Here is a 14,574-nt window from a genome sequence, read left to right on the forward strand (position 1 = left end):
GTTGGCAAAAGCTTTTAACAGTAGAATTAGTCCCAAAATGTTTATGTGTACTAAAGGATCTGGAACAATACAGGATAGATAAATCATCATATCTTCATATTTACTAATCTTGAAAGTGCCCTGGCTACTTCTTTTCATTTTTCTTCTTCTGCAAAAGACTCACTTAAAATATGTTAGTATATTTTATGGCCCATTTAGTATCTGATCTGGCTGATAAGGCTGCCACAGACGTGAACATTGTAATGTGGACAAATTCCCAGCAAGAACTGGAATTCCAAATAACTTCACATCTCATAACTTCAAGCTAATGAAGAGGTCAATGGATAGTGCTAATGTTCTGCAAAAAAAGCCCTATAGACCATTAGCAGTTCCTGGAAGCAGTCATATGAAAAGATAGAGCTTTTGAAATCAGATGAAGATTTTTAATCTGTTAAAGAAAAAGGAGAAATAGGTATCATCTTTCATGCAGATAAGTAATTTTTATTCTTCACTTAGTCTCTTCATCAAAAAGATTTATTAGTATGGAAATTATTTTCATCATATTATTGATCTCATTTATATAATTCTAAGCTTATGAATGTTATTTGTTAAACAAAAGCATTCATAGAAATTGGAAATACGCTGCAGAGACTGGTACACAGAATAAAATGCAAATTCTCAGAATAAAGCTAAGCATAAATAGGCACTTAGGTGTGTTATGTTTATTCAGATCATTCTGTAATTACAAGACTACATTTATAAGTTAGGACTTGATTTCTCAAAATACTGCAGATGTCCATTTACTTCTTATTCCTATTTAATCTGCCTCCTTCCAGCCCTGCTACTTTGGGTGCTTGTAATTCCAAGGCAGATAAGAAGGATACAGGAGTGGTTAAGAGACAACAGGAACTGAGTGTAAAGTGAATGCACTTAAAGATAAATCTAAGGTAAGTTTATGTGAAATGTCCTGCAAATTAGCACAAAAGCAGACTGATGTTCTCACGTTGCTATACTACAGGAAGTTCCTAATATCACTTTGCCATCACTTCTTCAGCAGATGGTCTCCTTTTTCTTCTGCAAATGAAAAAAATGAGAAATATAAATAGAAATTTTGTCTTTTTTATTGTGAGTATTCAGACTGTTGGTATTTGAATACCAATAGTATTCAGACTGTTGTTATTTGAATATTTTTACTACTATTTTCTTTCTGCACATTCTGTAACAAATAATATACTTCATCACTCACAAAAACATGCATTTTTCACCATAGAGACTTTTAAAGACCAAAGTAAATGTAATACATATTCTCCAGGTCATTAAAAAGTATAGAAGATAAAATTTGAAAATAGATGGAAAACAAAATATTTTTTAAAAATGACAAAATATTTATCCAAATGTTTCTTGTTCAAATTAATGATTTTGTACTAATAAAAATGGACACATTATCTCTTAGCTCACATGGCATTCCTATGGCACAGAGCAGAGAATGGTTTCCAGTAAGTACAGGGAATTTCTTGGAACAGACAATATGACTCCAAAGTAGCCTTTGAGTGAATTCTTTGGCTCACAGAAGAAAATAATGATAGACTGCACTAGAGCAGTTTCAATTTTATTCATGTTTTTTATAAATTTTGATTGAAGTACAGAGGTTAAAAGACATTCTGTAATCACTTGCCCTGAAGCCACAGTGGCATCTTCCTCTGTTATAAAGGATCAGACTTAACTTGACAGTGACAGAGAGAAAAGGACAAACTGGGATAAAGCTCAGAGTTAAATGCACATGAGCTGATAGAGGGGCCCTTTCATTTACTGGCTGTGAATGAAGGAATCTGTCCCTATCATCTGTGCAGCAACACACAAGGCATGAACCCTCAAGGAATCAATGTTCAGCATTTTTACAATTATTAAATTACTGTACCATTTCCAAACAGCTTTCCTCTGGGCCATATATTTTGGCCTTAGTAACTGAGCTTGTTTGTTCTATGTATTGGAAATGAGACTGTCATTACATTTTTATGACGCTTTTATCTAGTCATGTTGTTAATACTAACAGCATTTTTAAAGGCATGAGGAGTATCTTTGCATCTTTCTCTAATAATACCTCGGAGAAAGTGCATTTCTAAATTGATGATGTTTCTGCCTTTAATTTAAATACATTTGATTGTAATTCACCCTTGAGAGTGCATATAGTGGATATGTGGTGGCTAAGTAGCATTAATACAGTGTATGTTGCCATAATAATTTCTGGGGAGAGAAGGGCTTTAAAAGGAAATAGTCTCCTCATATTTAGTTACATGCTTGAGAGACTGCATGATTTTCAGCAGCCATTCTCAAAGGCTTCCAAACTGCATCTTGAACACTGCATCAGACACATAGTCTGCAGGCCGCTGGAAACATTATCCCATGCATTAAATTGTCCTCCTAAGCAGGGAAGCTGAAACATTACCACAAAGAATTAGCATTATAACCACTCAAAGCAGTTATCCTTTTAGCAGGCTTGTAAAAACACTGCGACATCAAGGCCTACACATGGGATCGGGAGCTTTATTTTTCCAGAAACTCCAAAAAAAGGCAGTAAAAGTAATGAAAGTGCAATTGCAGCAAAAATGTTTATGTAGGAAGTTCTTGGTCTGTTTACAAAAAGTCAGGTTGCTACCATCTTACTGGAATGACTAGCCAGTTTTAAAACATTCTTACTAATACACCTTCCATGCTTAGAGAATTTAATTTCTTGTTTTCAAAATAGCTTATTTATTAAATTAGATATCTAGCATAATTGGAAGAATTTTGTTGCTCTTGTTAAAACATAAAATTCTCATTAATTTGAGAAATGAATACTAACTTGTTACATACTGGTTTTGTTCTTCTATAAGCTGTGTGACCTAACTATTTTCAAGGAACCTACTTTGTCTTCCTGTTTTCATATTCGTCACTTATTCTTCTCTTCCCTGATGGCTACAATAAGAATCATTCCATTGTTTCAGCTTTTAAGAAAGCTTGATATCAATAGGAAGTTCCATCTAAATACAAATTTCTAATTTATCTGCACTTCATGCTAGGGATTTTCTGTAGCTCCAGTCCTATCTCTAGCACATGGAGAAAAGAATATAATATCCTATATTAAATTTATTTCGTTGTACTGACTGGGAAAGCTTTTAGTAACAAATCCTAAATTGCTGCTGATGTATGTTGCTAATGAAATCTGTACACTTACATGAGACAATCTTAAGTTTCATAATATGTGAAAGTACATAGGAGGCAACTGTTCATTAAAATCAGCTAGAATTTATGCAGTTTCACCAGTTCACTTTCTTATTTCTTATGTTTGTCACCCTCACAATCTGTCTCCTAAAGTCCAGATGATGTGCTTTTTTCCTCATGTGCTGTATTTATTTCTGTTAAAATAGTGATCAATTTGAAGCAGCCAAGTCACAATCCTTTAACTGACTTTGCCATGTGTCTGTGTTTCTCCTTTTGATTCTTAGACTCTGTTAATGGCAGTGGAGCTCTGTGTGTGCACCTGGAATTCCCTGTGGAAATGAGCTTGCCATCTCCATTTTTCAAGTGCCTCAGTATATGTCCGTTGTACTGTGCTTGCTAGGTGGGTTACTGTGCTGAAGCACTGAAGCTAAAAGTAAAATTCACTCTAATTTAATTAATTATCAACAGAGTCATGGTATTGCTTTGCTTTTTGATCTTTAAGCAGCAAATTACATTTCTATCCCAGCAACTAATTTGCTTTTAGAAATACAGTTAGTTCACCAACTGTATGATACAAATAATATGAACATTTTTTTACAAAGAATTCCACAATTTATCAGTGTTTTACACTTCATTAAACAGAAAAATGAAACAAATTATGTTGGAGACAGAATATGGTTTTAATGCTGAAAATTTTATATAGTCATTTAAAATGCACTCATACACATCTGCCAAAGATGTTAAGTACCTAATTATAATTTTCCCCATACAATATGCAATAATGTGGTGATAAAATATCTCTTCAGAAGCATCTGTAGGACGCAATCTACAGTAAACAAAAAGTTGAAGGGACTGAATTGCTCAGATTATATTTTTATATTTCTTCATTTCTTTCTTAATGGGAAAGGAAAAGCATAAGTTTGTGATGTTGATTTTTCTCAGATTTTCTTTTGTCAAGGTCATAAAGCTTGCATTTAAAATTGTCAATCCTTTCATGGCACCTGTTTGAGTATTTGACTGCTCACCAGACTTTGTGTCACAGAGGTCTCAAGTGGCAGCTATTTCAGCCTCTCTTTTACCTTAGGTAGATAATATTCAGATATAATGAAGAACCTCTGGAGAAATTTTGTATTTTATTTCTTTTTTCAGACTAGTAACTTCTGAGTTTGAATAAGCTAGTAGCTGGTTCTGTCTAAATAATTTTCATAGTAGATAAGAAATCTAAACCTATATAACTTTAAGTCATTTACTTAATAGAGCTGAGTATTAATTCTACCACAATAGCTAAAATAAAATAAATTGGGGAAAAAAAAAAGCAACAAAGCAGGGAAGAAAATAATTCTGGAAGAGAAATAGCAACTAGTACTTGTGCAAAAATATATCTCTGAGCAGCATGAACAGGCATAAAAATAGCAAAAATTATCAGCATGCTTTTGGAACATTAATCATATAGTCATATATATATATATATATATATATATATATATATATATATATATAGGTTTTTACCAAATTTGCAACTTAGGCTTGGCCAAGAAATTTAAAAAGAGGTTTTCAAATTGACATTTCAGAAGCTATTATTATTTTCCTGATATTATCTTTAAAAGCCCCTTTACACATATTGACTTTTCTGGTTATGCCAGCCTGACATTCTGTGTAGCACTAAATATACCACTCAGGTTCATGGCATGTTAGAAATTTCATGCACTGCCATGAACACCTTGGTCCATCCCTTCAACACCTCTCGCTAAGCATCAGGAGCTCCTGCCAGGTCCTCCCAGGGGTGTCTCTTCCACAGGCTTTCTCCAAAAGGCAAATGCTCCTGACCCTGTACATTCTGGTTGCCCTTCAACAGACTTCTTTCAGTTTATTAGGTTTTTTTTCTGTTGTTGAGCAGCCCAGAAAAGGTATTCAACTGAGGAGGTCAAGAACGAGTCTCCCCAGACAGGTGAAGGCAAAGTCACATGGTAACTCTGCTAGGTTTTTGAGCAAGACCTCTTTTGGAAGGTTCTCAGAATCTCTGCTGGTCACAGTGACTCTGAGATACTTACAAGCTTCTTTTTCCAGCCCGGCCATCAAAGAAGGAGTCAGAATTTTTCTGTTCTCATTCTCAAGGTTGTTTATTATTTCTTATCTATAACATTCTTTCTCTGACCCACCGCAGGTCTGTCCGGCAGGTCAGGGGCACACTGCCCACATCAGAGGTGGTGTTGTCTTTTGATACTAAAAACTACGTGTACATTATTTACCAGAACTTCCCAACACCTATCACCTATGTTAGACAGTGAGTTTCTACCTTAAACCAAACCAAAAGTGCCAGCATCTCCCGGAACATGGAGGCTAGGAGGAAGAAAGAAGAAGGACCGGGTACACCCAAATTCCTCCATCTTGGGACTCCAAGCCCCCATTCTAAAAACCCCAACAATCTATTTTTCACCCCATGACAAACTAAATATTATTCTAGTTAAACTCTCTTGACTTGCAATTCTTCATGTAATGGTGGTTATTTGCCCCATGGATAAAATCAAAGTCACGGGCTTTGGCTCTGTGCCAAGGTCTCTGAGCCCCCTGGGCAGGGGCTCGAGCCATCCAAGACATCCAGAGAGATGTCCTGGCTTCCAAAAGAAGGTGTTGAAAACCTTTAGACCTTTTTGCTTATTTTCTACTATTGAACTACAATAACTTCAGCAAAGTTCAAACTCTCCTTTGGAATTCTAAAATAAAAAATAATAAGAATGCAGCTCACCCCATCTCCCTCTAAAAGGAAAAAAACCCACCAAACAAAATAAGAAAACACATTGCCTGGGGAAAAAAATTAGATAAATTTAAAGTGGTTTAATAGAGGTGATTTTTATTTCACCTCAGTTAGCTTTATTGTTAGAGAATAGTGCAATTTTTAAAGTTTGATATCGCATACTTGCTAGATGACTTTAAAGATCTCTTACATCCATTTTTAATCTTACCACAAAGGAAATTCAGGTACTAAAGATATCTGGCATGTAGAATTCTCTTAGAAATTCACTGGGATTCAGTGATCAATTGAAGATAAAGAAAGAGAAATCTATTAGGTGTTTTTCTTGTGTCATCTCTCGTTGCCATCTTACACATCTTGGTGTATCATTACACCAATCTGAATGATATGTTCAATTTCAGCAGATATTTCACTATGTTACACACACACATTGACTGGAAAAGCAACATGGGAATAATATAGTTAGTCATCCATCACCACCATGACATATGCTAGTACAAATGGGCTGAAAAATATAAGATAATTACTGTGGGATTGGCTATTCAGACTGTTGTATTACATTAATGCTCTGCTAAACTTGGCATAGAGACAATGACAATGACTAAGCAGCAAAAGAAATATGTCAAAGACATATATAGAATGCTGTAGATAGTTTGGCTTTTACACTCAAAACCATATAAAATATACAGAATTATTAGAAATGTGACTGGGAACCATTTCCCAGGCTGCCTAAGTTAGATCAGTGTTGGAGATAAGGAGAGAGAGGTGTATTAAAGATCACCTTTGAGACCAGCATGTGCTGCCTCTGTTCCAGTTATACAACTTCTCCTTGAAAAATGCATCAGGATAGAATTTCACTCTTTGCATATGGCCCACAAATACCGTGAAACTATAATATTCAGTATTTTCTTTATCCAGCATAACTGAAGTAGTTGGACTGGAAGCATATTGTGCCATTCAGAGTCAGGTGACCTACAAAGTAAAGAAGAGCTTAATTTATGCTAGAGAAGCTTAAATCTTATCAGCATGATGAATAAAAGCTAAAAATAGCAGAGGGTATTTTACAGACCTGGGTTAAGCTTTTGAAGATAGCTTCATTGAATATAAAATATCATTAAAAAAACTGTCACTCGCTTTTCTGTAAGTACATAAGGACCCCACTAGATATCCTTATCAGGTTTTCTGCCTTTTTTAGGATTTCTTTTTTTTCATTAGTGTAAAAGGTATATACGGTCACAGTAGAGGATTTATTTTTAATATCCTTTATTTATTGTTTATGGATGGACTTGACTATGCATTTGAATTATGGTTTGTGTCAGTGATAGCTATGAGTGTAAGATAAAAAATGTGCAAGCTCTGCAGTTCCTGTACTGAATCTTATCTTAAAGAAACTCAACTTCCAAGATCACAGACCCTGCACACATAAAAAAATAAAATTATGATGTAGTTTCCTGAAATATTTTTCATAGTAACACATCAGTACAGGTGAAAAACAATGGGCAAAAGAGTCCAAGGAATGGAAGTAAATAATTTTACTCTATTTTTTATCTCAAATAACATTGAACTTACTCAGAGCTTTGGCCTAACAAATTATTATTCATGAGATAAGCTTAGAGATACTAAACATGCCTATTGAAATAAAATTACAAAGACCTCAATATTTTACTGGCTCAGAGTCCAGGAATACTAATTTATGTTTGGACTTGATGATCTTAAAGATCTTTTTCAAGTTAAATAATTATACTATTCTATGAATCAGAAAATGCCTTTTTGAGCCAGGAGAATTAGGAAAAATTGGTGAGGATGAGGATTTGGGAGAGGATGAGCAATTGTTTAGGACATGCACAGAAGGAAAAGATTTGAAGGCTATATAAGATTTTGAAAGTGCATTTAGGATGTGCACATTCTAGGAAAAGATTTGAAGAGTGAGCAAAAGCATGAGAGAGATGCTCCTGTCTAACAAAGCCCCTGCTTGAAGGCTTACCAAGACTGAAAAATGTCGGAGTAGAAGCAAAGTGGAGAAAGACTCCTATGATGGCAGTGAAAATAGTGCTTTACACTTACAGTTGAAAGCTTTCTTTGGAAATCACATAAAAATAAAACTAATAGAATGTGAAGGTATTCTTTTTCATGTAAAATAAAAGAATTTCTTACAGTGGATAAAATCCATGGACACAGATTGTAACTATCTTATATAGCAAAAGAGCATGCAAAATGTGTAAGGTCCTATTCAGAAATATTGGACAGGGAATTTTGGCATATGTACTGTGATTTAGGATTGCTTTTTAAGAACTGAATATCTTTTTATGTGATTCTTTTTCAGTAAATAATAATATATATGATCAAAACAAACTCCCCTGATCTGCATATCTTTTATAATTATTTAACTTATTAGTTAAATAGGTAAGGATTGAACTTCATATTTTGAAATATGAAAGAAGATATATGGAGTTTCTGATTAATATGATTTTAATGTGGGCTAGATGAAGTACAGAATATCATATGAGAGCCTCATTAATCTTAATAGATTGCTGATTATGCAGATGGCAATCATTAGACAGACCTATCTGACCTATTTCACTGTCTGTCGTTGGCTGCTAGAAAATGAGCCACATTCCACAAATGTCCATGGTTAAAACTTCTGCAACTGTAGTGCTGTGATATCAGATCCTTAGTTAACTCACATAAAGAATATAGACTGCATTGTACAGAACTTCAATCCAAAGTTTTCAAAACATTTGGCTGTAGTAAGCTGATAATTTGATTCTAGACAAATATCTCAGTGTTCCCAGCTTTGTAAAAGATAAGTTACCTATTTAAGTCAGTGGCATTTTAAGGAAACTGAAGAAATTCTGTTCTGAAAATCTGACTTCTCAGTAACAGCTGTAGTCAACCATCAACCTGAAAAAAAGACTAACTCAAAACCTGTAATAAGACGGACAAACACCAATTTGTTCAATTAATTTCTATTATCTTCGTCCTTTGGTGGCAAAATGCTGTTCTACCAGCATTCTGTGCTTCCTTTAACAGCTCAGGAAACAGAAACCAGCTGAACTCCCCAGCCCTGCAAATGAGCTGTAAAGGCTTGTTGGATGCTTTCTTCAACTTGCTAGAGTAAAATGAAACACACAGCCACATGGCATGCAAAACTACCAGGAGATGTCAAGACCATCACTTGCTTCCTGTTCTTTCCCAGCTGCCCAGGGGAGATCACTGTGCGCTCAGAATTAGAGTTCAATGAAATTAAGCAGTAAGGCATGCATACACATTCCAAAGCTGAACACATAATTTTGTCCTAGGTCTCTCTGCAAAGACAGACTTGGAGAAACTTTTGCTATTGGGCAAGGGAATACAGTCATGAATAGAACATCTCTGTCACTTACACCTGAAGTTTTGTTACCCCTTTCCAACTGGCTCTATGAAAAGTGGCCAATTGGTTTCATTTTTATGTAGTCCCTGCCCTGTCCTCTGCTAATCTGGATGAAAACCTCATGTCTAGTATTCACATCAGAGTAGTTTAGCTAGGCAAATATTTGTGTGTTTTGCTATTCTGGAAATAGAAGTTCCTTTAAACTTCCAATGAATGTGAGCTGACTACTGTCTACTGCCTTTTAGATCAAGGTGCAATTTTATGTGGAGTTTCAAAAATTGTACAGCTTCACTGCTCTTGTCTTATGCAATGTGAGAAAACATGTGGTTTGGGCAATGTTTTGATAAGAAATAGAGCCATGTGAAATAATTTCACATTTTTATTAAATATTTCCCAACACCAATTGCCATGCACATAAGGCTATAACTGATATCTGAGTGTGAACTGTACCTCAAAAACCTTTTCTGATTAAACCTGTGATATACATAAAATAAAGGATATGTGAAGAACAGAAACAGGAAAATCTGATGATTTAGGTTTATTGGCACCTTAGGTCTAACAACCATAAACATATTACATTGTATGCTATACTGTCAGATCACAATGGACATGAGAATGGAAATGAAAGAATCCTGCCCTCATTGTATGTTGGCATGACACAAATAGTTTGAATATGTTTCTGAGAGTAATTCAGTAGCTGCTTCTAAACTCTTTGCTGACTCCAGAGCAGGAGCCATGAATTAAGGCTACAGGGAGTAGTGTATATCAGCAAATTGTGTAGCTCTTTGCTATACAATACCAAAGGTTATGTATTCCTCATTTTTAGAATATATTAACCAAAGTCCATCATGTTATTGTACACAGATGCATTCATTTACTTTTTAAAGGAAATGTAGATTTTTTTACATTCAGTGATATTTCCAAACCTGTTTTCTAAAATCAATTTCCAGTCCTAGGTTTAACATTTAAAGTGTTCTGCCAAATTAATCATTCTAACAGGGTTGTAAAAAAGTTTACACTTTAAACTCAGAAGTTTTAGGAATAAACACTGTGCATTTTTTTCCCCTGCTGATACTTATTTCACTAATTTTAAATTGATTTTTTTCCTAAATAAGAATTTCATGACCATATGTTGGGTAAAATTTAAAAAGAAAATTGCAGCCTTGCTGATGAAGGGAAAGGAATATTTATATACCAAATCAGTAGCAGGAAAGTGATGACTCACACACTCTTAAATGATCTCACATTTTAAACTAAAAATTGCTGACAATTTCATTAAATATGAAACATTAGATTAATGGATTCAGAATCTTAAAGATCTTCTATGGCAATTATCCTTAATCTATAGCCTAATTGGACAATCATAAATTAGGCTCAGCGATAGATCTATTTTCTAATATGGATGACTTTTTATTCAACTCATAAAGTGCTAATACTTGTTAAAACCATATATTGGTATGTATTAATTTGTACTAATTGTTTGTACTGTGACTGAAATTATTCTATCATTTTTACTACCTACAGAAACACATGTACTGTTGAGCCATTTGCAGTCTAAAATTAGACATAAAGTTCACATACTACATCAGATGGAGGAATGGTCGGGGAAAGGATGACATGCCTCAGAGCTGAGATCATAGGATCATGTAGTTCCAACGACCCTGCCATAGGCAGGTTCACTTTCCCCTAGATCATGTTGCTCAGACTTCCTCCAGCCTTGAATTCTTCCAGGGATGCAGCATCCGCTTCTCTGGGTAACTTGTTCCAGCGCCTCACCATCCTCACTAAAGATTTGCTTCCTACCATCTAACATACAGCTCTTCTCTTTCAGTTTAAAACCATTCCCTCTTGTCCTTTCACTATCTGCCCATGTGAAAAATCTGTCTTTCTCTTTTTTATTAGCCCCTATTTAAATACTGGAAAGATGCAGTAAGGTTTCCAAAGAGTTGAGTCATCTCTATGCTGAACAATTTAAACTCTCTCAGCCTGTCCTCATAAGGGATATGCTCCAGACCTCGGATCCAGGCGCAGCACCTTGCCCTTAGGAAAAATTTGTGACATTCTCTTGTAATTATTTCTCAGTCTTGTCCCTTTCTCTCTGAATGGCATCCCTTCCTTCCATTGAATCAACTGCACTGGTCAGCTTTGTGTTATTTGCAGTCTTTCTGAGTGATACAGCCATAACATAAGAGAAAAAGTCATGAGCAAGATCTATGATACTATTGCTAAATATACCAATAATTAGTAGGATTAAAAATTAAAGCAGTGCCCGGAAACTGTAGCAAGGTGGGAAAAAAGTCAATATAACTAAAGAATAAAAATATCTTTATAACATTTATAAGAAAAGGGAAGCAACTAGACAAAAGCTCTGTTAAGAGAATTCTTAGGGTTATTACTTCAGATCCCAAGATGAACTTGAACAGTATTGTCACATTCCGAAAAAAGACAGTCGCAAAATCAGTATGAATGAACAAGAATGTATCTTCCACATTAGGTGAATTCACTTTCCACTCTTGCTAGTTTTAGCAATGTTTTAACTGAATCCTCTTGTGGAAAAACTGGGCATAAATATTATGGAAGATGTAAACTACCAGATAACAGCCTAAGAGCATCAAGAATAATAAAAGATCCAAAACAAAAGATTAACCTAGTTTATAGAAGAGAAGACTGGGAGGACACACTAAAGCATTCAAATACGCAAAATGTACTATAAAAAGTCACATTTGTAATAAGGAAGATTAAGAATAATGGATTTAATTTTTATCGGATTTCACCTCAGTAAGAAATTAGGAAAGAAAAAGCTTTATAAAAACACTCTATGGATTTTGTTATTGTGAAACAATGAAATATTACATTCATAATAGTGAAACCACTGAAATGGTTTAAAGAAGTTGTGATGTGTCTGTCACTGACTACTTTGCAAGATCCTGGAGAATATCCTTCAGGAATAAGATTTATTAGATTAAGACATGGATTAGGGAGGGAACAAATGACCTTTCAACCTCCTTTCTTATAATTTTATCTGATTTTCCACCCAAAACCAATACTACATCAAATGCACATTCAAATAGTCATAGCAAAAATTGTTTTTTAAATACTCAGAGTAAGTTTCAGGAATGGATTTAAATGTGAAAAATGTAATAAAAACTGTTAAAAGATTTGTGATTCTAAGATAGTAAAAAATTCTATAAGAAATCAAAACACTTGGACCACTTCATTATTTTAAAATATCATGGGATTCTGGGTTGATCCAAGGAGTAACTTAACTGATTTTTGCCAGAGTTCAATTTGCATATAATAGACTACATGATGAAAAACTCGAAAAGTATTATCACTAGGCATTAGTCACAATCCAGTATCCGGAAGTCTCATATTAAATTTGAAAATCATCTCAAGTCCATTTTAGAGTGTTTGAAACTATCTCCCTATGCATCATTAACTGTTAATTGAATATTGGGTTGCTCACTTAATAGGAGTACTATTTATAACTCATTTAATAGTTAGAAGAGTTAGAGGTGAAATTTTCATCCTATGGTCATCAGTAGTAACTGGACATTGGTTTCATCATTGTTGGAAGGTCACTTAGAAGCTTCTACAGCAGCATTAAGAGCACTGGATATATATGTTAAATGCTATTTTTTTTTAATAATGGACATTTTTACAGTGAGATAATTACCTAATGCTTTCAAAACCTCTGGGCATTTCTTATGTTGAACATACTGAGTGAGTTTATTTATCTATGTTTTCATTTTTTCCAATAATTTCTTTCCTACTAACTTACATTGGTAAAATTCTGTTGTAATATCTATTAAAATTATCTTCCTTCAGCTTAATAGAGGTTTAAAATCATTAATGATTTCATCACTGCATTCTTTCTAGGAATAAATAGTTTTAAATGCAAAGCAACAATTTCTATTTGTTCTGTTTAATCTATACTAGTAATTTTGAAAGCATAATTATTTTCCCCCTCAGCTTCTTAAGGTGATTCTTTAGGACAAGTAATCATGAAATCATAGAACCATTTGAATTAGAAAAGACCTTTAGGATGATCAAGCCTAGTAAGCAATAAAAAAACCCCAAACTAGTCTATTGAATCTTTCCATCTCTACTGTATTTTGTGTATTTCTATTCTATAAAGTTAATTAATGTTAGAAATACTCAAACTCCAGTAACTTGTTGGAAATAAAATTTTAAAACAGTCCAAAGGCACCAAAAATTTTTGTTTGTTAATATTATGAAAATGTGTACTTTAGTGTATATATGTATATATAAAAGTATGTATGTGCTGTTTAAATCAATATATAAAAATACCTGCCATGAAGTGAAAAGTATACAATGTACAGCCGGACTCTTCATAGAGGGGTTTTGTAAAAGGGCAAGAAACAATGGAAAAAGTCCGAAACACTGAATCATAGATTCATTAAAATTAGAAAAGATCTCCAAGATCACCAAATCCAACCTTTGATCAAACACCACCTTGTCTAGACAACTAGACAATGGCACTAAGTGCCCCATTCAGTGATTTCTTGAACATTTACAGAGATGGCAACTTTACCGCTTCCCTAGGCAGCCCATTCCAATGTTTAGCCACTCTTTCAGTGAATAAAGTGTTACTGATGCCCAAAAGGAACTTTTCCTGGCATAGCTTTTGGCCATTTCCTCTTATCTTGTCAGTAGCTGCCTGGGAGAAGAGATTGACTCCTGCCTTGGCAACCTCCTTTCATTTGTACAGAGCAATAAAGTGACCCTTCACCCTCCTTTTCTCCAGGCTATAAATAAGATTTCCCATGGGAAATCCACTTCATAGAACCATCAAGTTTGGAAAAGACCCTTAATATCAAGAGCATCCAGTCCAACTGTCAACCTGGCGCTGCCCCTGTAACCACATAACCACTAAACCACATCACCCAGTGCCAGATCCAGATGTCTCTTGGACATATTTCCTGTATGAGAAATAGGAGGGGTTTTTTATTGTTTTGTTGTTTCTTTTTTTAACAGCAAAGGTGCTGAAACAATAGAACAGCTTGTGTTGTCCAGAGTGGTCGTGGCATTTGCATCCCTGAAGAAATTTTGAACTTGACTGTACTCAGCCCTGAGCAACTTGCACCAGCTGACCTCGTTTCAGCAGATAGATGGACATCTCCCCAGGTTCCTAGAACATCATTTAGTCTGTGATTCTGTGAAATCTGTGCAAATATTTCTTAAGCTTTATTAACTTTCAAAAATATTTGGATTGAGAGAGTTCATACACAGCTTAAAAAATAATATTTTA

The sequence above is a fragment of the Ammospiza nelsoni genome, chromosome 3, assembly GCF_027579445.1.
Source record: "Ammospiza nelsoni isolate bAmmNel1 chromosome 3, bAmmNel1.pri, whole genome shotgun sequence".
Classification (NCBI taxonomy): domain Eukaryota; kingdom Metazoa; phylum Chordata; class Aves; order Passeriformes; family Passerellidae; genus Ammospiza; species Ammospiza nelsoni.